This window comes from Pseudophryne corroboree, chromosome 10 (genome assembly GCF_028390025.1).
Source record: "Pseudophryne corroboree isolate aPseCor3 chromosome 10, aPseCor3.hap2, whole genome shotgun sequence".
Classification (NCBI taxonomy): Eukaryota; Metazoa; Chordata; class Amphibia; order Anura; family Myobatrachidae; genus Pseudophryne; species Pseudophryne corroboree.
The window spans coordinates 39,557,137-39,582,713 of NC_086453.1; the positions used below are offsets into that span (position 1 = coordinate 39,557,137).

Consider the following 25,577-nt stretch of genomic DNA (forward strand, 5'->3'; position numbering starts at 1 on the left):
TATATATATATATAGCTATATATATATAAAACTTTTAATAAAATAATGTTGTGTAAGTCTTAAATAAGCATTCTTTATTTAATTCAATTATTTAAAAAAAAACCAGTGAATTTCTGAGCTGTTTTAAAAAAAAAAATATTATCCCATTAAGTACTGAAGTTAAGTATGATGGGAAAGCATCCTCATTACTCTAACGATATAAAGATGTCTGCTGCCCATGAAAAAAAAAAAAAAAGAAGACTGATGCAAACCAAATACTACAAAGTAACATGTACTGTAATTAAAAACATGATGCTGGGAGTTGTAGTCCTACAGTGGGGAAGTACTGTAGTGCATAGTTAGTAATGCCATTATCCATCCTGCAAGAGGTTAATGGATGAGCTGGGTGTATAGCCCTCCCATCACACTGTGCAGAAGACTCCAGCCAGTGACATGCAGCTTACACCGAGCCATCAGCCGGGGACCAGCACATTGTGTCCCACATCCAGACAGACAGCAGCTGCACTTCCAAGGTGACATCGGGGGGATCTCCAGTTATCCTGAGAGTGCAGTGTTAGCGCACACAGGGAGACTGCTCAAATCCTAATCACTCATCAGCAGGAACAGCCAAACCAGCATACCGTAAGTTACTTGCACTTATAAGAGTTTTCTCCTGTGTGTTTACTGACCTGTAATTCATACTTGCCTACCTGACCCTCTCCATGAGGGAGAAAATGCTCTGTTCCTGGACTTTCCTGGTAATGTATGATTGCCATCACCTGTGGTGAAACACCTTTCTTATCAATTAACTAGCTCACCACAGGTGATGGCAATCATACATTACCAGGAAAGTCCAGGAACAGAGCATTTTCTCCCTCATGGAGAGGGTCAGGTAGACAAGTATGCAGTGCCATGCTGGAGGCACAGTCCTGTGAGGCATACCTGGGTGATACGGATACACTCCTAGATTGCAAGCTTCGGGGGTTAAGTAATATGTTCAAAGATTACAGAACTGGCGTGATTTTGGTGAGAAAGTTTCAATCCGTCACCAATCTTCCTTTTATTATAGCTGATTGGCACTTTAAATTTAGTGACAAACATGCAGGAATCACACCGTTTCCGTAATCTCGGAAACCCCCTTTATGTGTGTGTAAGACCCCCCTCCTAAAAAAAAAAAGTTCTTATACTATGTACCCCTTCGGGACCCCACAAAAAAGCACTATGTATGTGTTTTGATTAATGCCTGTGTGTGTTATGTACATCTGTGTATTATCTCAGTTGGCCTCAAATTGCACAATCTGCAAATTGGGATTCAGGGGCAGATTTATTAAGCTTGGTGAAGTGGTAAAGTGGAAGGTGATTAAGGACCAGCCAATCAGATTTTAACTTCCATGTCACAGGCTGGGTTTGAAAAATGACAGTTAGGAGCTGATTGGCTGGTCCTTTATCACCTTCCACTTTATCACTTCACCGAGCTTAATAAATCTGCCCCGCAGTGAGATTCACGTGAATAATAATTTGCGGTGCATTAGGATGAGGTACCACGGGCCGCACGTCTCACATTTAACATTAGAGTGTTGTTATCCAAAGGAGATGCGGTTCATTTTCCGGCTGGCGAGCAGATACCAACGCCGGAATCCCGACAGCCGACAATGCCAACAGCAGGAATACCGCCGCAACAGGGCTATTCCCACTCGTGGGTATCCACGGCACCCATAGAGTGGGAATAGATCCTGTGGCGAACTCAGCGAGACACCGAGTCCGACTTACATACATGTACTATTGGTCTAAGGGGTCTATTTACAAAAAGCCTTGGACGGAGATAAAGTACCAGCCAATCAGCTCCTAACTGTCATTTTTCAAACACAGCCCGTGACATAGCAGTTAGGAGCTGATTGGCTTCTACTTTATCTCAGTTGACTTTATCTCCATCCAAGGCTTAGTAAATAGACCCCTAAGTCATGTTTGTGCACAATGGGTGATTATCACGCAGCGGAGTGATTATCGGTGCTGCGATCACAGTGAGCATTGTGGGAAGCTGCTGCTGCGATTCCGCTCGCAATGAGGATTTCATGGAGAGGCAATTGTACAGGAAGCGGCTGTTTGGAGGTATTAATGAGGAGTTTCTGGGGAGCGGTTGGCGTGTCATGGTCAATTTCGGGGGCATATATCTGGTGATGGCTGCCAGCTCGTACACGCAAAAACATGGCGCCTGAGTCACTCCTGCCATGTCCAGTCTGCGTAGCCATAGACCAACCCTTATCCCTGATGTTAATTGGTTCTGCGTATAGGTCACGAATGTGTACGCAGTTGCAAATGTGTTTGCAACGTCTCTTTCCATTTCAGGGCGGCAGCGTCACTTGCTAACGTTAACAGTGCCGTAACTTAGAAAATCGCAACTGCATTTGCGCGCAAACATGAATTAGGACCTATGTGTATAGTATATAAGTACGATTTTCCTAAAGGGTTCAGTATGATTTACCGACGGACAGAACACCGACGGTCATAATACCGACAGCCATTGACATACAGTCAAAATACTGACACGGTCAAAATACCGACATTCATTATGGCAAAAAGGTTATGCCGACATGTTAAGGATACCAAGATTTGAAATGCTGATATGTCAAAATACCGACATGAGTTTTTTGTTTTTTTCATTGTCAATGTCGACATAGCTCGATATGGACACCGTCTAAGGGTGCCACGTCCCCTCGCGTGGAGCGTTGCGCTCGCCATGCTCCAGGTACAGTGCCTCGCTACACTCGGCGCACTATTATATTCCGCCTCCAGCTCCACTGGGATGGTAAAGTATGAACAAGTCTAATTTTTAATTAAAAATGCATATCGGCATTTTGACACGTCGGCATTTCAAATGTCGGTATTCTGATTATGACGGGATTTTGAACATGTCGGCATAATGAATGTCTGTATTTTGACCGTGTCGGTATTTTGACTGACGGTCAATGGCTGTCGGGATTATGACTGTGGGCGTTGTGTCCGTCGGTGAATCAACTGCTACCCGTCTGCCCCGCATGGCCAGCTGGTTTATTATTCTGCTGTCATGATGATGGGCCTATTTTTATATGGAGGCCTGGAGCTGTAGGTCCATCTGCCCCATTGTTAATCCGGCCCTGCTTTATTAAACAGCTGCTTTGACCGCTAGATTTAAAAGGGCATTTATCATTATTATTATTGCCCCTTTAAATCCAGCAGCAACAGCTCCACTTCGTATTATGCATCTCAGTATTGTTAGTTATTATAGGTTGGCATTTGCACCTAAGACGTGGAGCAGCCAGTAGATAAGAGGACGAGGAAGTTTGTCGTGTACAGGATGCTTCTCACAGTTCATTCTATACAGATAGCCGCAATCCGTGCCAAGGGAAACATTTACACAGTGCCACTAAGTGATTCTGTAGCAAGTTTGCGTGTGGATGGTTTCCACAAAAACAGGTCACATGACCAGTCCAGAAATGTCACCTACCGGCTGCCAGATGGGTGAGCCGCACACAGCAATGCCATCAGTGCTTACAGGCATTCCTCGGAGCCCCCTGTGCTGGGGAGCTCCCAGATTTTCATGCATCGCAATCCATCCTCTCTCTACACACTTGTGATGCCAGTGCTGTAAATATGTTGCTTAGATTATTCAGGGGAAAGGAGAACTTTCTGCAGTCCATTAACAAGCCCTGCCATCCTGTACTGGTTTCATGACATCGATGCTAAACACCGATGGCACCATCGGTACCCTACTATTTTCCTATTGTATGCATGGCGACAAGCAGTGCATGTTTATACCAAAGCTGCAGGCTCAGCATGGGGGGTATCTGTTCAGTTGGTCCCCTCTAAGCTGCTCACTCTGCAGCTGCTTTTGTCCAGGCTGCATATATGCATATATAGAGGTCTATTCATTCATCTTCCTTTTCTTTGCAGCTGTGCACAGCATACTGTACCTCAGCATACAGCAGCGATCCAGAATGTAGTAACGCTGCAATTTGTCAAAGAAGCAGAGTCAGATTTACAGGTCAAACCTCCGCTAAACTAAAATTAATGGCTGCGACCCAACCCCTATTTTGTTCATTTCATTATGAGATTATAGTAACATAGTAACAAAGTATTTGAGGTTGAATAGAGGCAATTGCCCATTGTGTTCAACCTGTTTTAAGTTGTGATGATTGTACATAATTACTTGCTGAATAATGTTTTATGACTAGTTAGCTACTATAACTCATGTTACCTCCGGATTAACCACGTTGATATTTTAAGTATTATAACCTTGGATAGCTTTTTCATTCAGAAATGTATCCATTCCTTTTTTAAATCCAATTACAGAGCCCGCCATTACCACCTTCCCTGGCAGGGAATTCCACATCCTGATTGCCCTAACAGTGAAGAACCCTTTCCTCTGTTGCGTTCGGATTTTTCTCTCCTCCAGTCGCAGCGAGTGCCCACGTGTCCTAAACTGTGTTCTTTTAATAAATAATTCCTCTGATAACTCTTTGCGATGTCCCTTTACATATTTGAAGATATTAATAATATCTCCTCTTAGACGTCTCTTTTCTAGTGTATACATATTCAGCCTAGTAAGTCTTTCCTTATAGTCCAGTCCTTCTAGGCCTTTAATCAATTTAGTAGTAGAGATGAGCGGGTTCGGTTTCTCTGAATCCGAACCCGCCAGAACTTCATGTTTTTTTTCACGGGTCCGAGCGACTCGGATCTTCCCGCCTTGCTCGGTTAACCCGAGCGCGCCCGAACGTCATCATGACGCTGTCGGATTCTCGCGAGGCTCGGATTCTATCGCGAGACTCGGATTCTATATAAGGAGCCGCGCGTCGCCGCCATTTTCACACGTGCATTGAGATTGATAGGGAGAGGACGTGGCTGGCGTCCTCTCCGTTTAGAATAGATTAGAGAGACACTTGATTTACTAATTTTGGGGAGCATTAGGAGTACTCAGTACAGTGCAGAGTTTTGCTGATAGTGACCAGTGACCACCAGTTTTATTTATAATCCGTTCTCTGCCTGAAAAAAGCGATACACAGCACACAGTGACTCAGTCACATACCATATCTGTGTGCACTGCTCAGGCTCAGGCCAGTGTGCTGCATCATCTATTATCTATATATAATATTATATATATCTGTCTGACTGCTCAGCTCACACAGCTTATAATTGTGGGGGAGACTGGGGAGCACTACTGCAGTGCCAGTTATAGGTTATAGCAGGAGCCAGGAGTACATAATATATTATATAGTGAGTGACCACCAGACACACAGTGCAGTTTATTTAATATATCCGTTCTCTGCCTGAAAAAAGCGATACACACAGTGACTCAGTCAGTCACATACCATATCTGTGTGCACTGCTCAGGCTCAGGCCAGTGTGCTGCATCATCTATATATATTATATATCTGTCTGACTGCTCAGCTCACACAGCTTATAATTGTGGGGGAGACTGGGGAGCACTACTGCAGTGCCAGTTATAGGTTATAGCAGGAGCCAGGAGTACATAATATTATATTAAAATTAAACAGTGCACACTTTTGCTGCAGGAGTGCCACTGCCAGTGTGACTAGTGACCAGTGACCTGACCACCAGTATATATAATATTAGTAGTATACTATCTCTTTATCAACCAGTCTATATATTAGCAGCAGACACAGTACAGTGCGGTAGTTCACGGCTGTGGCTACCTCTGTGTCGGCACTCGGCAGCCCGTCCATAATTGTATATACCACCTAACCGTGGTTTTTTTTTCTTTCTTTATACATACATACTAGTTACGAGTATACTATCTCTTTATCAACCAGTCTATATATTAGCAGCAGACACAGTACAGTGCGGTAGTTCACGGCTGTGGCTACCTCTGTGTCGGCACTCGGCAGCCCGTCCATAATTGTATATACCACCTAACCGTGGGTTTTTTTTCTTTCTTTATACATACATACTAGTTACGAGTATACTATCTCTTTATCAACCAGTCTATATTAGCAGCAGACACAGTACAGTGCGGTAGTTCACGGCTGTGGCTACCTCTGTGTCGGCACTCGGCAGCCCGTCCATAATTGTATATACCACCTAACCGTGGTTTTTTTTTCTTTCTTTATACATACATACATACTAGTTACGAGTATACTATCTCTTTATCAACCAGTCTATATATTAGCAGCAGACACAGTACAGTGCGGTAGTTCACGGCTGTGGCTACCTCTGTGTCGGCACTCGGCAGCCCGTCCATAATTGTATATACCACCTAACCGTGGTTTTTTTTTCTTTCTTTATACATACATACTAGTTACGAGTATACTATCTCTTTATCAACCAGTCTATATATTAGCAGCAGACACAGTACAGTGCGGTAGTTCACGGCTGTGGCTACCTCTGTGTCGGCACTCGGCAGCCCGTCCATAATTGTATATACCACCTAACCGTGGTTTTTTTTTCTTTCTTTATACATACATACTAGTTACGAGTATACTATCTCTTTATCAACCAGTCTATATATTAGCAGCAGACACAGTACAGTGCGGTAGTTCACGGCTGTGGCTACCTCTGTGTCGGCACTCGGCAGCCCGTCCATAATTGTATATACCACCTAACCGTGTTTTTTTTTTCTTTCTTTATACATACATACTAGTTACGAGTATACTATCTCTTTATCAACCAGTCTATATATTAGCAGCAGACACAGTACAGTGCGGTAGTTCACGGCTGTGGCTACCTCTGTGTCGGCACTCGGCAGCCCGTCCATAATTGTATATACCACCTAACCGTGGTTTTTTTTTTCTTTCTTTATACATACATACTAGTTACGAGTATACTATCTCTTTATCAACCAGTCTATATTAGCAGCAGACACAGTACAGTGCGGTAGTTCACGGCTGTGGCTACCTCTGTGTCGGCACTCGGCAGCCCGTCCATAATTGTATATACCACCTAACCGTGTTTTTTTTTTTCTTTCTTTATACATACATACTAGTTACGAGTATACTATCTCTTTATCAACCAGTCTATATATTAGCAGCAGACACAGTACAGTGCGGTAGTTCACGGCTGTGGCTACCTCTGTGTCGGCACTCGGCAGCCCGTCCATAATTGTATATACCACCTAACCGTGGTTTTTTTTTCTTTCTTTATACATACATACTAGTTACGAGTATACTATCTCTTTATCAACCAGTCTATATATTAGCAGCAGACACAGTACAGTGCGGTAGTTCACGGCTGTGGCTACCTCTGTGTCGGCACTCGGCAGCCCGTCCATAATTGTATACTAGTATCCAATCCATCCATCTCCATTGTTTACCTGAGGTGCCTTTTAGTTGTGCCTATTAAAATATGGAGAACAAAAATGTTGAGGTTCCAAAATTAGGGAAAGATCAAGATCCACTTCCACCTCGTGCTGAAGCTGCTGCCACTAGTCATGGCCGAGACGATGAAATGCCAGCAACGTCGTCTGCCAAGGCCGATGCCCAATGTCATAGTACAGAGCATGTCAAATCCAAAACACCAAATATCAGTAAAAAAAGGACTCCAAAACCTAAAATAAAATTGTCGGAGGAGAAGCGTAAACTTGCCAATATGCCATTTACCACACGGAGTGGCAAGGAACGGCTGAGGCCCTGGCCTATGTTCATGGCTAGTGGTTCAGCTTCACATGAGGATGGAAGCACTCAGCCTCTCGCTAGAAAAATGAAAAGACTCAAGCTGGCAAAAGCAGCACAGCAAAGAACTGTACATTCTTCGAAATCCCAAATCCACAAGGAGAGTCCAATTGTGTCGGTTGCGATGCCTGACCTTCCCAACACTGGACGTGAAGAGCATGCGCCTTCCACCATTTGCACGCCCCCTGCAAGTGCTGGAAGGAGCACCCGCAGTCCAGTTCCTGATAGTCAGATTGAAGATGTCAGTGTTGAAGTACACCAGGATGAGGAGGATATGGGTGTTGCTGGCGCTGGGGAGGAAATTGACCAGGAGGATTCTGATGGTGAGGTGGTTTGTTTAAGTCAGGCACCCGGGGAGACACCTGTTGTCCGTGGGAGGAATATGGCCGTTGACATGCCAGGTGAAAATACCAAAAAAATCAGCTCTTCGGTGTGGAGGTATTTCACCAGAAATGCGGACAACAGGTGTCAAGCCGTGTGTTCCCTTTGTCAAGCTGTAATAAGTAGGGGTAAGGACGTTAACTACCTCGGAACATCCTCCCTTATACGTCACCTGCAGCGCATTCATAATAAGTCAGTGACAAGTTCAAAAACTTTGGGTGACAGCGGAAGCAGTCCACTGACCAGTAAATCCCTTCCTCTTGTAACCAAGCTCACGCAAACCACCCCACCAACTCCCTCAGTGTCAATTTCCTCCTTCCCCAGGAATGCCAATAGTCCTGCAGGCCATGTCACTGGCAATTCTGACGAGTCCTCTCCTGCCTGGGATTCCTCCGATGCATCCTTGCGTGTAACGCCTACTGCTGCTGGCGCTGCTGTTGTTGCCGCTGGGAGTCGATGGTCATCCCAGAGGGGAAGTCGTAAGCCCACTTGTACTACTTCCAGTAAGCAATTGACTGTTCAACAGTCCTTTGCGAGGAAGATGAAATATCACAGCAGTCATCCTACTGCAAAGCGGATAACTGAGTCCTTGACAACTATGTTGGTGTTAGACGTGCGTCCGGTATCCGCCGTTAGTTCACAGGGAACTAGACAATTTATTGAGGCAGTGTGCCCCCGTTACCAAATACCATCTAGGTTCCACTTCTCTAGGCAGGCGATACCGAGAATGTACACGGACGTCAGAAAAAGACTCACCAGTGTCCTAAAAAATGCAGTTGTACCCAATGTCCACTTAACCACGGACATGTGGACAAGTGGAGCAGGGCAGGGTCAGGACTATATGACTGTGACAGCCCACTGGGTAGATGTATGGACTCCCGCCGCAAGAACAGCAGCGGCGGCACCAGTAGCAGCATCTCGCAAACGTCAACTCTTTCCTAGGCAGGCTACGCTTTGTATCACCGCTTTCCAGAATACGCACACAGCTGAAAACCTCTTACGGCAACTGAGGAAGATCATCGCGGAATGGCTTACCCCAATTGGACTCTCCTGTGGATTTGTGGCATCGGACAACGCCAGCAATATTGTGTGTGCATTAAATATGGGCAAATTCCAGCACGTCCCATGTTTTGCACATACCTTGAATTTGGTGGTGCAGAATTTTTTAAAAAACGACAGGGGCGTGCAAGAGATGCTGTCGGTGGCCAGAAGAATTGCGGGACACTTTCGGCGTACAGGCACCACGTACAGAAGACTGGAGCACCACCAAAAACTACTGAACCTGCCCTGCCATCATCTGAAGCAAGAAGTGGTAACGAGGTGGAATTCAACCCTCTATATGCTTCAGAGGTTGGAGGAGCAGCAAAAGGCCATTCAAGCCTATACAATTGAGCACGATATAGTAGGTGGAATGCACCTGTCTCAGGCGCAGTGGAGAATGATTTCAACGTTGTGCAAGGTTCTGATGCCCTTTGAACTTGCCACACGTGAAGTCAGTTCAGACACTGCCAGCCTGAGTCAGGTCATTCCCCTCATCAGGCTTTTGCAGAAGAAGCTGGAGGCATTGAAGAAGGAGCTAAAAGGGAGCGATTCCGCTAGGCATGTGGGACTTGTGGATGCAGCCCTTAATTCGCTTAACAAGGATTCACGGGTGGTCAATCTGTTGAAATCAGAGCACTACATTTTGGCCACCGTGCTCGATCCTAGATTTAAAGCCTACCTTGGATCTCTCTTTCCGGCAGACACAGGTCTGCTGGGGTTGAAAGACCTGCTGGTGACAAAATTGTCAAGTCAAGCGGAACGCGACCTGTCAACATCTCCTCCTTCACATTCTCCCGCAACTGGGGGTGCGAGGAAAAGGCTCAGAATTCCGAGCCCACCCGCTGGCGGTGATGCAGGGCAGTCTGGAGCGACTGCTGATGCTGACATCTGGTCCGGACTGAAGGACCTGACAACGATTACGGACATGTCGTCTACTGTCACTGCATATGATTCTCTCAACATTGATAGAATGGTGGAGGATTATATGAGTGACCGCATCCAAGTAGGCACGTCACACAGTCCGTACTTATACTGGCAGGAAAAAGAGGCAATTTGGAGGCCCTTGCACAAACTGGCTTTATTCTACCTAAGTTGCCCTCCCACAAGTGTGTACTCCGAAAGAGTGTTTAGTGCCGCCGCTCACCTTGTCAGCAATCGGCGTACGAGGTTACATCCAGAAAATGTGGAGAAGATGATGTTCATTAAAATGAATTATAATCAATTCCTCCGCGGAGACATTGACCAGCAGCAATTGCCTCCACAAAGTACACAGGGAGCTGAGATGGTGGATTCCAGTGGGGACGAATTGATAATCTGTGAGGAGGGGGATGTACACGGTGATATATCGGAGGGTGAAGATGAGGTGGACATCTTGCCTCTGTAGAGCCAGTTTGTGCAAGGAGAGATTAATTGCTTCTTTTTTGGGGGGGGTCCAAACCAACCCGTCATATCAGTCACAGTCGTGTGGCAGACCCTGTCACTGAAATGATGGGTTGGTTAAAGTGTGCATGTCCTGTTTTGTTTATACAACATAAGGGTGGGTGGGAGGGCCCAAGGACAATTCCATCTTGCACCTCTTTTTTCTTTTCTTTTTATCATGTGCTGATTGGGGAGGGTTTTTTGGAAGGGACATCCTGCGTGACACTGCAGTGCCACTCCTAGATGGGCCCGGTGTTTGTGTCGGCCACTAGGGTCGCTAATCTTACTCACACAGTCAGCTACCTCATTGCGCCTCTTTTTTTCTTTGCGTCATGTGCTGTTTGGGGAGGGTTTTTTGGAAGGGACATCCTGCGTGACACTGCAGTGCCACTCCTAGATGGGCCCGGTGTTTGTGTCGGCCACTAGGGTCGCTAATCTTACTCACACAGCTACCTCATTGCGCCTCTTTTTTTCTTTGCGTCATGTGCTGTTTGGGGAGGGTTTTTTGGAAGGGACATCCTGCGTGACACTGCAGTGCCACTCCTAGATGGGCCCGGTGTTTGTGTCGGCCACTAGGGTCGCTAATCTTACTCACACAGCTACCTCATTGCGCCTCTTTTTTTCTTTGCGTCATGTGCTGTTTGGGGAGGGTTTTTTGGAAGGGCCATCCTGCGTGACACTGCAGTGCCACTCCTAGATGGGCCCGGTGTTTGTGTCGGCCACTAGGGTCGCTAATCTTACTCACACAGCTACCTCATTGCGCCTCTTTTTTTCTTTGCGTCATGTGCTGTTTGGGGAGGGTTTTTTGGAAGGGACATCCTGCGTGACACTGCAGTGCCACTCCTAGATGGGCCCGGTGTTTGTGTCGGCCACTAGGGTCGCTTATCTTACTCACACAGCGACCTCGGTGCAAATTTTAGGACTAAAAATAATATTGTGAGGTGTGAGGTATTCAGAATAGACTGAAAATGAGTGTAAATTATGGTTTTTGAGGTTAATAATACTTTGGGATCAAAATGACCCCCAAATTCTATGATTTAAGCTGTTTTTTAGTGTTTTTTGAAAAAAACACCCGAATCCAAAACACACCCGAATCCGACAAAAAAAATTCGGTGAGGTTTTGCCAAAACGCGTTCGAACCCAAAACACGGCCGCGGAACCGAACCCAAAACCAAAACACAAAACCCGAAAAATTTCAGGCGCTCATCTCTATTTAGTAGCTCGCCTTTGAACACTTTCGAGTTCACTGATGACTTTTTTATACAATGGTGCCCAAAACTGAACACAATATTCCAGGTGCGGACGTACCAATGCCTTATACAGCGGCATGATTACATCCGAGTCCCTTGTCTCAATTCCCCTTTTTATGCACACTAGCACCTTACTTGCCTTCTTTACTGCATTTTGACATTGTGTACGGTTATTAAGGCTACTATCAATGAGCACCCCCAAATCTTTTTCCAACTCTGTTTTCCCTAGGCGTTCCCCATTTAATATGTAGGATGCGAGTTTGTTTTTAGTCCCAAAATGCATAACCTTGCATTTGTCTGTATTGAACTTTGCTTTTGTCTGTATTGAACCCTAATTTAGTTATTACAAGTATAATATAATTATAAAGCATACCATATTTCTAATTAAGTACACATATTTATTAAGTAGGGCAGATTACAGGGGCTTGCTATAAATGCTTTGGGCTGACAGCAATAAAACAAACTTCTGAGTGTCGCCCCCCTCCCTAGAAAGTGGTGCCCCTAGCCATGTGCCTCGTTGCCTATTAGGAAATACACCACTGCAGCGGACACTAACCTTGTGCTGCGTGCGATCCTGTAAATTGCCTTTGCCGTTAGCGTAATGTTCCAGTGACAGGCTTCTTTGTATTGCCTAACAATAATATAGAAAAAAGTCTGCCAGGGTACCTTAAATAATATTTAATGGTATTACAATTTATAATGCACATCAATGATCTTATGAAGGCAAAAAAAAACCTATAAAAATGTCGATGTAATTGTCACTTATAGGATGAGGAAAAAGTCCTAGAAAAAATAAAATGTGACAATGGTAACTATGCATGCCGCACACGTAGGCGAGGTTACAGTCTATACACTGTACTTACCTACTTTGCTGCCCCCTCCTCTGGGAGAGGAAATAGGGGATGTGGCGGCCATGAAGGTGGTCTGTGTAGGGCGGCAATATCGCGTCATCATGGCTCCGCCTCATGCTATAGGGTGCAGATAAAAACGGACATTGTATAGCTGGGGCGGAGTTATACTGACGCGATTCAGCACGAATCGCAGCATTGAGTCCCCTCAGACTGCCCACTTGTGCTCTGTAAGTAGGCGGCCAAGGTGGGGAGCAGGGAGCTGCCAGCAGCTGGTTAGGAATGTGGGAGACTTGCCCATCTTTGTGGGAGGCTGGGAGTACCATCCGATTTTTATGAGCCTCTCGGCTGTTCCGGGCTGGGTAGGCAATAAGCCACATGCGCATAACTACACATTATATTCTGCAGGGCCTAAACTAGGATTTTTGTCACCTTGTCATTACGTTCCACCCACTGCGATAAAGGGCGCGAATCGTAACAACATGCACAGGGATCGGGGCTAGCATGATGCGGTTCACCAAGAACCTGAAAACGCAGAGGCCCAGACGGGCTGCGAGGAGTCGTGACGCCAAGAATTACGTCATCGCAGCAATATTTTGCTATGATTTCCAGCATTAGAAACATAGAAACATAGAATTTGACGGCAGATAAGAACCACTTGGCCCATCTAGTCTGCCCCTTTTCTCTAACGTCCTAGAGGATGCTGGGACTCCGTAAGGACCATGGGGATAGACGGGCTCCGCAAGAGACATGGGCACTTTAAGAAAGACTTTGGATCTGGGTGTGCACTGGCTCCTCCCTCTATGCCCCTCCTCCAGACCTCAGTTTACTACTGTGCCCAGAGGAGACTGGGTGCTTTTCAAGGAGCACTCCTGAGCTTCCAGACAGAAAGTATATTTGTTAGGTTTTTTATTTTCAGGGAGCCTGCTGGCAACAGACTCCCTGCATCGAGGGAGTGAGGGGAGAGAAGCAGACCTACTTCTGTGAGTTGAAAGGCTCTGCTTCTTAGGCTACTGGACACCATTAGCTCCAGAGGGATTGGTACGCAGGATCTCACCCTCGCCGTCCGTTCCAGAGCCGCGCCGCCGTCCCCCTCGCAGAGCCGGAAGATAGAAGCCGGGTGAGTATGAGAAGAAAAGAAGACTTCAGAGGCGGCAGAAGACTCCTTGATTTTCACTGAGGTAACGCACAGCATTGCAGCTGTGCGCCAATGATCCCATACACCTCACATACGGCAGTCACTGTAAGGGTGCAGGGGGGCACCCTGGGCAGCAGGTAAACCTCTTATTTGGCAAAAAAGGACATATATACAGCTGGACACTGTATATATGTAAGAGCCCCCGCCAATTTTACACTATTTGAGCGGGACAGAAGCCCGCCGCCGAGGGGGGGGGGCTTCTCCCTCAGCACTCACCAGCGCCAGTTTTTCTCCACAGCACCGCTGAGAGGAAGCTCCCCGGACTCTCCCCTGCTTATACCACGGTAGACAAGAGGGTTTGAAACGAGAGGGGGGGCACATAATTCGGCGCAGATACTATACAACAGCGCTACTGGGTAAACATTAAATTATTGTGTTTCTTCCTGGGTCATGTAGCGCTGGGGTGTGTGCTGGCATACTCTCTCTCTGTCTCTCCAAAGGGCCTTGTGGGGGAGCTGCCTTCAGAAAGAGCATTCCCTGAGTGTGTGGCGTGTCGGTACGTGTGTGTCAACATGTCTGAGGGAGAAGGCTATATTAGAGAGGAGCAGGAGCAAATGAATGTGGTGTCGCCGTCGACAGCGACGACACCTGACTGGATGGATATGTGGAATGTTTTAAATGCTAGTGTAAACTCATTGCACAAAAGATTAGACAAAGCTGAAGCTATGGGACAGTCAGGGTGTCAACCCATGTCTGATCCTATGGCGCAGGGACCGTCGGGGTCTCAAAAGCGCCCACTATCCCAAATAGTTGACACAGATACCGACACGGATTCTGACTCCAGTGTCGACTACGATGATGCAAAGATACAGCCAAAATTGGCTAAATCTATTCGATATATGATTATGGCAATAAAAGATGTTTTGCACATCACAGAGCAACCCCCTGTCCCTGACAAGAAGGTGCATATGTATAAGGAAAAGAAACCTGAGGTAACCTTTCCCCCCTCACACGAGCTGAACGAGTTATGTGAAAAAGCTTGGGAATCTCCAGACAAAAAACTGCAGATTTCCAAAAGAATTCTTATGGCGTATCCTTTCGCGCCAACGGACAGGGTACGATGGGAATCCTCCCCTAGGGTGGACAAAGCATTAACACGCTTATCCAAGAAGGTAGCACTGCCATCCCAGGATACGGCTACCCTCAAGGATTCTGCTGACCGCAAGCAGGAGGTTACCCTGAAGTACATTTACACACATTCAGGTACCTTACTCAGACCGGCAATCGCGTCGGCCTGGGTCTGTAGTGCGGTAGTGGCATGGACAGATACCTTATCAGAGGATATTGATACCCTGGATAAGGATACTGTTTTATTGACCCTGGGGCATATAAAAGATGCTGTCCTATATATGAGAGATGCTCAAAGAGACATTAGTCTAGAATAAACGCTATGTCGATTTCTGCTAGAAGATGCCGACTCAAAAAGGCATATGGAGGTTTTACCTTGCAGGGGTGAGGAATTGTTTGGGGACGGTCTCTCGGACCTGGTCTCCACAGCTACAGCTGGTAAATCAAATTTTTTGCCTTATATTCCCTCACAGCCTAAGAGAGCACCGCATTATCAAATGCAGTCCTTTCGATCTCACAAAAACAAGAAAGTGCGAGGTGCGTCCTTTCTTGCCAGAGGTAGGGGCAGAGGAAAGAAGCTGCACAACTCAGCTAGTTCACAGGAACAGGAGTCCTCCCCGGCCTCTACAAAATCCACCGCATGACGCTGGGGCTCCACTGGAGGAGTCCGCCCCAGTGGGGGCACGTCTTCGAGTTTTCATCCATATCTGGATTCACTCACAGGTGGATCCCTGGGCAATAGAACTTGTTTCTCAGGGTTACAAGCTGGAATTCGAAGAGGTGCCTCCTCGCCGGTTTTTCAAATCGGCCCTACAATCTTCTCCCCAGGAAAGGGAGACAGTGTTAAATGCAATTCACAAATTGTGTCTTCAACAGGTGGTGGTCAAAGTACCCCTGATCCAACAAGGAAGGGGATATTACTCGACCCTGTTTGTAGTCCCGAAACCGGACGGTTCGGTCAGACCCATATTAAATCTAAAATCCCTGAACCTATACTTGAAAAGGTTCAAGTTCAAGATGGAATCGCTAACACCGTTCATCGCCAGCCTGGAAGGGGGGGATTTTATGGTATCTCTGGACATAAAGGATGCATACCTTCATGTTCCCATTTATCCACCTCATCAGGCGTACCTGAGATTTGCGGTACAGGATTGTCATTACCAATTTCAGACGTTGCCGTTTGGTCTTTCCACGGGCCCGAGAATTTTCACCAAGGTAATGGCGGAAATGATGGTGCTCCTGCGGAAGCAAGGTGTCACAATTATCCCGTACTTGGACGATCTCCTCATAAAGGCGAGATCAAGAGAGCAGTTGCTAAACAACGTATCACTTTCACTGAAAGTGTTACAGCAACACGGCTGGATTCTCAATATCCCGAAGTCGCAGTTGGTTCCTACGACTCGTCTGACTTTCTTGGGCATGATTCTGGACACGGACCAGAAAAGGGTTTATCTCCCGATAGAAAAGGCCCAGGAACTCATGACTCTGGTCAGGAACCTATTGAAACCAAGACAGGTCTCAGTGCATCACTGCACTCGAGTCTTGGGAAAGATGGTGGCATCATACGAAGCCATTCCCTTCGGCAGGTTCCATGCCAGGACTTTCCAATGGGACCTACTGGACAAGTAGTCCGGATCACATCTACAGATTCATCAGTTGATCACCCTATCCCCCAGGGCCAGGGTATCTCTCCTGTGGTGGCTGCAGAGTGCTCACCTTCTAGAGGGCCGCAGGTTCGGCATTCAGGACTGGATCCTGGTGACCACGGACGCGAGCCTCCGAGGTTGGGGAGCAGTCACACAGGGAAGAAATTTCCAAGGTCTTTGGTCAAGTCAAGAGACTTGTCTTCACATCAACATCTTGGAACTAAGGGCCATATACAACGCCCTACGTCAAGCGGAGACCTTACTTCCCGACCAACCGGTTCTGATACAGTCAGACAATGTCACCGCAGTAGCTCATGTAAACCGCCAAGGCGGCACAAGGATCAGAGTGGCAATGGCGGAAGCCACCAGGATTCTTTGCTGGGCGGAGAATCATGTAAGCGCACTGTCAGCAGTGTTCATTCCGGGAGTGGACAACTGGGAAGCAGACTTCCTCAGCAGACACGACCTGCATCCGGGAGAGTGGGGACTTCATCAGGAAGTCTTCGCACAGATTTCAAGTCGGTGGGGACTGCCCCAAATAGACATGATGGCATCCCGTCTCAACAAAAAGCTACAAAGGTATTGCGCCAGGTCAAGAGACCCTCAGGCGGTAGCTGTGGATGCCCTAGTGACACCGTGGGTGTTCCAGTCGGTCTATGTATTTCCTCCTCTTCCTCTCATACCCAAGGTGTTGAGAATAATAAGAAAAAGAGGAGTGAGAACAATAGAGATGAGCGGGTTCGGTTTCTTTGAATCCGAACCCGCACGAACTTCACTTTTTTTTCCACGGGTCCGAGCGACTCGGATCTTCCCGCCTTGCTCGGTTAACCCGAGCGCGCCCGAACGTCATCATGACGCTGTCGGATTCTCGCGAGGCTCGGATTCTATCGCGAGACTCGGATTCTATATAAGGAGCCGCGCGTCGCCGCCATTTTCACTCGTGCATTGAGATTGATAGGGAGAGGACGTGTCTGGCGTCCTCTCCATTAGAATAGAGATAGATAGATTAGATAGAGAGAGATTGTGCAGAGTCGCAGACAGAGTTAGTTTACCACAGTCAGTGACCAGTGCAGCAGCTAGTTAACTTTTATTTAATATAATATATCCGTTCACTTCTCTCTGCTATATCCGTTCTCTGCCTGGAAAAAAAAACGATACACAGCACAGTCAGTCACACAGTGTGACTCAGTCTGTGTGCACTCAGCTCAGCCCAGTGTGCTGCACAGTCATCAATGTATAAATTAAAAGCTTATAATTAATTGTGGGGGAGACTGGGGAGCACTGCAGGTTGTTAGCAGGAGCCAGGAGTACAATTATATTAATTAACAGTGCACACTTTTGCTGCAGGAGTGGTGACCAGTGCCTGACCACCAGTATAGTATTGTTGTATACTACTAATATCTCTTTAAATATCAACCAGTCTATATTAGCAGCAGACACAGTACAGTGCGGTAGTTCACGGCTGTGGCTACCTCTGTGTCGGCACACGGCAGGCAGTCCGTCCGACCAGAATTGTATTATTTATTATTATATACCTACCACCTAACCGTGGTTTTTTTTTCATTCTTTATACCGTCATAGTGTCATCCTAATTGTTACGAGTATACTACTATCTCTTTATCAACCAGTGTACAGTGCGGTAGTTCACGGCTGTGGCTACCTCTGTGTCGGCACACGGCAGGCAGTCCGTCCGACCAGAATTGTATTATTTATTATTATATACCTACCACCTAACCGTGGTTTTTTTTTCATTCTTTATACCGTCATAGTGTCATCCTAATTGTTACGAGTATACTACTATCTCTTTATCAACCAGTGTACAGTGCGGTAGTTCAAGGCTGTGGCTACCTCTGTGTCGGCACACGGCAGGCAGTCCGTCCGACCAGAATTGTATTATTTATTATTATATACCTACCACCTAACCGTGGTTTTTTTTTCATTCTTTATACCGTCATAGTGTCATCCTAATTGTTACGAGTATACTACTATCTCTTTATCAACCAGTGTACAGTGCGGTAGTTCACGGCTGTGGCTACCTCTGTGTCGGCACACGGCAGGCAGTCCGTCCGACCAGAATTGTATTATTTATTATTATATACCTACCACCTAACCGTGGTTTTTTTTTCATTCTTTATACCGTCATAGTGTCATCCTAATTGTTACGAGTATACTACTATCTCTTTATCAACCAGTGTACAGTGCGGTAGTTCACGGCTGTGGCTACCTCTGTGTCGGCACACGGCAGGCAGTCCGTCCGACCAGAATTGTATTATTTATTATTATATACCTACCACCTAACCGTGGTTTTTTTTTCATTCTTTATACCGTCATAGTGTCATCCTAATTGTTACGAGTATACTACTATCTCTTTATCAACCAGTGTACAGTGCGGTAGTTCACGGCTGTGGCTACCTCTGTGTCGGCAGTCGGCAGGCAGTCCGTCCATCCATAATTGTATTATTATTATAATATATACCACCTAACCGTGGTTTTTTTTTCATTCTTTATACCGTCATAGTGTCATACTAGTTGTTACGAGTATACTACTATCTCTTTATCAACCAGTGTACAGTGCGGTAGTTCACGGCTGTGGCTACCTCTGTGTCGGCAGTCGGCAGGCAGTCCGTCCATCCATAATTGTATTATTATTATAATATATACCACCTAACCGTGGTTTTTTTTTCATTCTTTATACCGTCGTCATAGTGTCATACTAGTTGTTACGAGTATACTACTATCTCTTTATCAACCAGTGTACAGTGCGGTAGTTCACGGCTGTGGCTACCTCTGTGTCGGCAGTCGGCAGGCAGTCCGTCCATCCATAATTGTATTATTATTATAATATATACCACCTAACCGTGGTTTTTTTTTCATTCTTTATACCGTCGTCATAGTGTCATACTAGTTGTTACGAGTATACTACTATCTCTTTATCAACCAGTGTACAGTGCGGTAGTTCACGGCTGTGGCTACCTCTGTGTCGGCAGTCGGCAGGCAGTCCGTCCATCCATAATTGTATTATTATTATAATATATACCACCTAACCGTGGTTTTTTTTTCATTCTTTATACCGTCGTCATAGTGTCATACTAGTTGTTACGAGTATACTACTATCTCTTTATCAACCAGTGTACAGTGCGGTAGTTCACGGCTGTGGCTACCTCTGTGTCGGCAGTCGGCAGGCAGTCCGTCCATCCATAATTGTATTATTATTATAATATATACCACCTAACCGTGGTTTTTTTTTCATTCTTTATACCGTCGTCATAGTGTCATACTAGTTGTTACGAGTATACTACTATCTCTTTATCAACCAGTGTACAGTGCGGTAGTTCACGGCTGTGGCTACCTCTGTGTCGGCAGTCGGCAGGCAGTCCGTCCATCCATAATTGTATTATTATTATAATATATACCACCTAACCGTGGTTTTTTTATACCACCTAACCGTGGCAGTCCGTCCATAATTGTATACTAGTATCCAATCCATCCATCTCCATTGTTTACCTGAGGTGCCTTTTAGTTCTGCCTATAAAATATGGAGAACAAAAAAGTTGAGGTTCCAAAATTAGGGAAAGATCAAGATCCACTTCCACCTCGTGCTGAAGCTGCTGCCACTAGTCATGGCCGAGACGATGAAATGCCAGCAACGTCGTCTGCCAAGGCCGATGCCCAATGTCATAGTACAGAGCATGTCAAATCCAAAACACCAAATATCAGAAAAAAAAGGACTCCAAAACCTAAAATAAAATTGTCGGAGGAGAAGCGTAAACTTGCCAATATGCCATTTACCACACGGAGTGGCAAGGAACGGCTGAGGCCCTGGCCTATGTTCATGGCTAGTGGTTCAGCTTCACATGAGGATGGAAGCACTCAGCCTCTCGCTAGAAAACTGAAAAGACTCAAGCTGGCAAAAGCACCGCAAAGAACTGTGCGTTCTTTGAAATCCCAAATCCACAAGGAGAGTCCAATTGTGTCGTTTGCGATGCCTGACCTTCCCAACACTGGACGTGAAGAGCATGCGCCTTCCACTATTTGCATGCCCCCTGCAAGTGCTGGAAGGAGCACCCGCAGTCCAGTTCCTGATAGTCAGATTGAAGATGTCAGTGTTGAAGTACACCAGGATGAGGAGGATATGGGTGTTGCTGGCGCTGGGGAGGAAATTGACCAGGAGGATTCTGATGGTGAGGTGGTTTGTTTAAGTCAGGCACCCGGGGAGACACCTGTTGTCCGTGGGAGGAATATGGCCGTTGACATGCCAGGTGAAAATACCAAAAAAATCAGCTCTTCGGTGTGGAGGTATTTCACCAGAAATGCGGACAACAGGTGTCAAGCCGTGTGTTCCCTTTGTCAAGCTGTAATAAGTAGGGGTAAGGACGTTAACCACCTCGGAACATCCTCCCTTATACGTCACCTGCAGCGCATTCATAATAAGTCAGTGACAAGTTCAAAAACTTTGGGTGACAGCGGAAGCAGTCCACTGACCAGTAAATCCCTTCCTCTTGTAACCAAGCTCACGCAAACCACCCCACCAACTCCCTCAGTGTCAATTTCCTCCTTCCCCAGGAATGCCAATAGTCCTGCAGGCCATGTCACTGGCAAGTCTGACGAGTCCTCTCCTGCCTGGGATTCCTCCGATGCATCCTTGCGTGTAACGCCTACTGCTGCTGGCGCTGCTGTTGTTGCCGCTGGGAGTCGATGGTCATCCCAGAGGGGAAGTCGTAAGCCCACTTGTACTACTTCCAGTAAGCAATTGACTGTTCAACAGTCCTTTGCGAGGAAGATGAAATATCACAGCAGTCATCCTACTGCAAAGCGGATAACTGAGTCCTTGACAACTATGTTGGTGTTAGACGTGCGTCCGGTATCCGCCGTTAGTTCACAGGGAACTAGACAATTTATTGAGGCAGTGTGCCCCCGTTACCAAATACCATCTAGGTTCCACTTCTCTAGGCAGGCGATACCGAGAATGTACACGGACGTCAGAAAAAGACTCACCAGTGTCCTAAAAAATGCAGTTGTACCCAATGTCCACTTAACCACGGACATGTGGACAAGTGGAGCAGGGCAGGGTCAGGACTATATGACTGTGACAGCCCACTGGGTAGATGTATGGACTCCCGCCGCAAGAACAGCAGCGGCGGCACCAGTAGCAGCATCTCGCAAACGCCAACTCTTTCCTAGGCAGGCTACGCTTTGTATCACCGCTTTCCAGAATACGCACACAGCTGAAAACCTCTTACGGCAACTGAGGAAGATCATCGCGGAATGGCTTACCCCAATTGGACTCTCCTGTGGATTTGTGGCATCGGACAACGCCAGCAATATTGTGTGTGCATTAAATATGGGCAAATTCCAGCACGTCCCATGTTTTGCACATACCTTGAATTTGGTGGTGCAGAATTTTTTAAAAAACGACAGGGGCGTGCAAGAGATGCTGTCGGTGGCCAGAAAAATTGCGGGACACTTTCGGCGTACAGGCACCACGTACAGAAGACTGGAGCACCACCAAAAACTACTGAACCTGCCCTGCCATCATCTGAAGCAAGAAGTGGTAACGAGGTGGAATTCAACCCTCTATATGCTTCAGAGGTTGGAGGAGCAGCAAAAGGCCATTCAAGCCTATACAATTGAGCACGATATAGGAGATGGAATGCACCTGTCTCAAGTGCAGTGGAGAATGATTTCAACGTTGTGCAAGGTTCTGATGCCCTTTGAACTTGCCACACGTGAAGTCAGTTCAGACACTGCCAGCCTGAGTCAGGTCATTCCCCTCATCAGGCTTTTGCAGAAGAAGCTGGAGGCATTGAAGAAGGAGCTAACACGGAGCGATTCCGCTAGGCATGTGGGACTTGTGGATGCAGCCCTTAATTCGCTTAACAAGGATTCACGGGTGGTCAATCTGTTGAAATCAGAGCACTACATTTTGGCCACCGTGCTCGATCCTAGATTTAAAGCCTACCTTGGATCTCTCTTTCCGGCAGACACAGGTCTGCTGGGGTTGAAAGACCTGCTGGTGACAAAATTGTCAAGTCAAGCGGAACGCGACCTGTCAACATCTCCTCCTTCACATTCTCCCGCAACTGGGGGTGCGAGGAAAAGGCTCAGAATTCCGAGCCCACCCGCTGGCGGTGATGCAGGGCAGTCTGGAGCGACTGCTGATGCTGACATCTGGTCCGGACTGAAGGACCTGACAACGATTACGGACATGTCGTCTACTGTCACTGCATATGATTCTCTCAACATTGATAGAATGGTGGAGGATTATATGAGTGACCGCATCCAAGTAGGCACGTCACACAGTCCGTACTTATACTGGCAGGAAAAAGAGGCAATTTGGAGGCCCTTGCACAAACTGGCTTTATTCTACCTAAGTTGCCCTCCCACAAGTGTGTACTCCGAAAGAGTGTTTAGTGCCGCCGCTCACCTTGTCAGCAATCGGCGTACGAGGTTACATCCAGAAAATGTGGAGAAGATGATGTTCATTAAAATGAATTATAATCAATTCCTCCGCGGAGACATTGACCAGCAGCAATTGCCTCCACAAAGTACACAGGGAGCTGAGATGGTGGATTCCAGTGGGGACGAATTGATAATCTGTGAGGAGGGGGATGTACACGGTGATATATCGGAGGGTGAAGATGAGGTGGACATCTTGCCTCTGTAGAGCCAGTTTGTGCAAGGAGAGATTAATTGCTTCTTTTTTGGGGGGGGTCCAAACCAACCCGTCATATCAGTCACAGTCGTGTGGCAGACCCTGTCACTGAAATGATGGGTTGGTTAAAGTGTGCATGTCCTGTTTTGTTTATACAACATAAGGGTGGGTGGGAGGGCCCAAGGATAATTCCATCTTGCACCTCTTTTTTCTTTTCTTTTTCTTTGCATCATGTGCTGATTGGGGAGGGTTTTTTGGAAGGGACATCCTGCGTGACACTGCAGTGCCACTCCTAGATGGGCCCGGTGTTTGTGTCGGCCACTAGGGTCGCTAATCTTACTCACACAGCTACCTCATTGCGCCTCTTTTTTTCTTTGCGTCATGTGCTGTTTGGGGAGGGTTTTTTGGAAGGGACATCCTGCGTGACACTGCAGTGCCACTCCTAGATGTGCCCGGTGTTTGTGTCGGCCACTAGGGTCGCTAATCTTACTCACACAGTCAGCTACCTCATTGCGCCTCTTTTTTTCTTTGCGTCATGTGCTGTTTGGGGAGGGTTTTTTGGAAGGGCCATCCTGCGTGACACTGCAGTGCCACTCCTAGATGGGCCCGGTGTTTGTGTCGGCCACTAGGGTCGCTTATCTTACTCACACAGCGACCTCGGTGCAAATTTTAGGACTAAAAATAATATTGTGAGGTGTGATGTGTTCAGAATAGGCTGAAAATGAGTGTAAATTATGTTTTTTGAGGTTAATAATACTTTGGGATCAAAATTACCCCCAAATTCTATGATTTAAGCTGTTTTTTAGGGTTTTTTTAAAAAAACACCCGAATCCAAAACACACCCGAATCCGACAAAAAAAATTCGGTGAGGTTTTGCCAAAACGCGGTCGAACCCAAAACACGGCCGCGGAACCGAACCCAAAACCAAAACACAAAACCCGAAAAATTTCCGGCGCTCATCTCTAGAGAACAATACTCATTGTTCCAGATTGGCCACGAAGGACCTGGTATCCGGATCTGCAGGAAATGCTCACAGAAGATCCGTGGCCTCTTCCTCTAAGACAGGACCTGTTGCAACAGGGTCCCTGTCTGTTCCAAGACTTACCGCGGCTGCGTTTGACGGCATGGCGGTTGAACGCCGGATCCTAGCGGAAATAGGTATTCCGGATGAGGTCATTCCTACGCTAATAAAGGCTAGGAAGGACGTGACATCTAAACATTATCACTGAATATGGAGAAAATATGTTTCTTGGTGTGAGGCCAGGAATGCTCCTACGGAAGAATTCCATCTAGGCCGTTTTCTTCACTTCCTAAAAACTGGAGTGAATTTGGGCCTAAAATTAGGCTCCATTAAAGTTCAGATTTCGGCCTTATCCATTTTCTTTCAAAAGGAATTGGCCTCTCTACCTGAAGTACAGACTTTTGTGAAGGGAGTACTGCATATTCAGCCTCCTTTTGTACCTCCGGTGGCGCCTTGGGACCTTAACGTGGTGTTAAGTTTCCTTAAGTCACATTGGTTTGAACCACTTAAAACAGTGGAGTTGAAATATCTCACTTGGAAGGTGGTCATGTTGTTAGCCTTAGCTTCGGCTAGGCGAGTTTCGGAATTAGCGGCTTTATCACATAAAAGCCCCTATCTGGTTTTCCATATGGATAGAGCGGAATTGCGGACCCGTCCTCAATTCCTACCTAAGGTGGTCTCATCCTTTCATATGAACCAACCTATTGTCGTGCCTGTGGCTACACGTGACTTGGAGGATTCCGAGTCCCTTGATGTGGTCAGGGCTTTGAAAATTTACGTGGCCAGAACGGCTAGGATCAGAAAAACAGAAGCACTGTTTGTCCTGTATGCAGCCAACAAGGTTGGCGGCCCTGCTTCAAAGCAGACTATTGCTCGCTGGATCTGTAACACGATTCAGCAGGCGCATTCTACGGCAGGATTGCCGTTACCAAAATCGGTTAAGGCCCATTCCACTTTGAAGGTGGGCTCGTCTTGGGCGGCTGCCCGAGGGGTCTCGGCACTACAGCTGTTCAGAGCTGCTACTTGGTCGGGGTCAAACACCTTTGCAAAGTTCTATAAGTTTGATACCCTGGCTGAGGAGGACCTCCTGTTTGCTCAATCGGTGCTGCAGAGTCATCCGCACTCTCCCGCCCGTTTGGGAGCTTTGGTATAATCCCCATGGTCCTTACGGAGTCCTAGCATCCTCTAGGACGTTAGAGAAAATAAGATTTTAAACCTACCGGTAAATCTTTTTCTCGTAGTCCGTAGAGGATGCTGGGCGCCCGTCCCAAGTGCGGACTACTTCTGCAAGACTTGTATATAGTTATTGCTTACATAAGGGTTATGTTTAGTTTCATCGGTTTTGGACCGATGATATGTTGTTTTTCATACTGTTAACTAGATAGTATATCACAAGTTATACGGTGTGATTGG

At 46.6% G+C, this 25,577-nt stretch overlaps 1 protein-coding gene across 1 annotated transcript in view; it reads left to right on the forward strand.

Annotated features, from left to right (window-relative positions):
- Positions 1 to 430: 430 nt before the first annotated feature.
- LOC134966974 (free fatty acid receptor 2-like) overlaps positions 431 to 25,577 on the forward strand; it is a 97,430-nt gene continuing 72,283 nt past the window's right edge. The window contains exon 1 of the mRNA XM_063943983.1: positions 431 to 621. The gene's annotated coding sequence lies outside the window, so the exon portion shown is untranslated. The remainder of the gene's footprint in view (positions 622 to 25,577) is intronic.